Raw genomic sequence first — 1,549 nt, 5'->3', positions numbered from 1 at the left:
CCAGAGGGGGCCCCAGGCAACAGAAAACCAGTTTGGGATCCTGTCTGCCCCAGCCTGCCCCCAGCCCACTCTGGCAGTCAGCTGCTGTGTCTGCTTAGGGCAAGAGTGGGGCCAACCTGGGCACCCCGCCATCGCAGCGCCCGCCCCCGATGGCAACTCCTTGTTGCCCTGCTGGCGCCAAAGTCAAGCACTCTGCTGCCAACCAAGAGGTCAGTGGTTCAGGGCACCCGGTGGCTTCCCGGGTGATCTGTTTCCAGAGAAATGAGGCCTAGCAAGCCTTCCACACTGGTGCCATGTCCTCTGCCATGCCAAGCCACTCCACATGGGTCCCCGTGACCCAGCACCCTCTGGCCGCTTCATCCCCATAACAGCTTTCACAGCACAATGTTGTCAAGTGTGATGTCAAGTGCGATGCCCAGCTAAACAAGCTGAGTCCCAGGAGCGTGCAGGTGAGGGAGGGGGGTGGTATTGATCAAACACCCATCCCCTATGCCACCACCAACCCTAACCCCACCCCCTGTCAGCCTGTCATCCTGCGGTGGCTCTTGTGTGCATGGGGTGGGGGTGGGGGGATCCACGTGACAAACAGCCGTGGGGGTCGCTCATGCCAGACATATCTCAGAGGAGCGCTGGTGGCACAGTGGCCAAGCGTTGGGCTGCTACCCACCAGGTCAGCAGTTCGAAGCCATCAGCAGCTCTGAGGCGGAAAGGCGGGGGGCGTTCTGCTCCCGGAAAGGGCGACAGTCACGGAAACCCGCAGGGGCAGTTCTACCCCGTCCTCTAGGGTCACTGGGAGGAGGTAGTGGGTTTTTGTTTGTTTGGCTCTGAGTGGCCGGACTAAGACTAGGAAGAAAGACAGGGTGCTGGACTTATGACACCGTGTGGTCCTGTCCCAGCGAAACACTCTAGCCTGAGGGCCAGCAGGCTCAACACAATGGCCACAAGGCTAACCCGAGCATCAGGAGGATGCCCAGACGGGGAAGTCACCGCGAGTCAAGCAGCCCACTCGGCAGCACCTAATAACGATCTCCAGCACCACTGTGCCCACTGCACAGGTGAACAGACTGAGGCTCGGAGAGACTGGGGGACCCAGCTGAGGTCCAAAGAAAAAGGGGTGTGGTGTGGATCTTAGCTGTAGGTTTGCAAATCTATTCACATTCCTGTGTTCGAGGTCAACCAAGTACTCTTCCCGGAGTCACCTCTCAACCCTGGCCCCTTTGGGAAGCTCCCAGGTGGTTTTATTTTTTGGGTAGGGATGCTGCAAGCATAGGGGCTTAGAATGTGAATCTTGCCTTTGCCACCAGAAGCCGTTTGACCCTGAGAGGCTCATGACCCCTCCTGAGCCTCCGTTTCTTGGACTCTCCAAGCCTGACCACAGCAGGTGGCCGAGTTTCATAAACTGTAGCCCTGAAGGGGAGTCAGGGAGCTCCGAAGGAGGCTCCAGGGAGGTGGGGAGGACCCCTTGGTGCCCAAGGTCTAGAACTGAGTCACTGCTCAAGAAGCAGCCGTGTGCTGGCTGTGTCAACCACTGGGACCAGCCTCCTTGAGC

This window comes from Tenrec ecaudatus, chromosome 16 (genome assembly GCF_050624435.1).
Source record: "Tenrec ecaudatus isolate mTenEca1 chromosome 16, mTenEca1.hap1, whole genome shotgun sequence".
In the NCBI taxonomy this organism is placed as follows: domain Eukaryota; kingdom Metazoa; phylum Chordata; class Mammalia; order Afrosoricida; family Tenrecidae; genus Tenrec; species Tenrec ecaudatus.
This window is presented reverse-complemented; position numbering follows the sequence as displayed.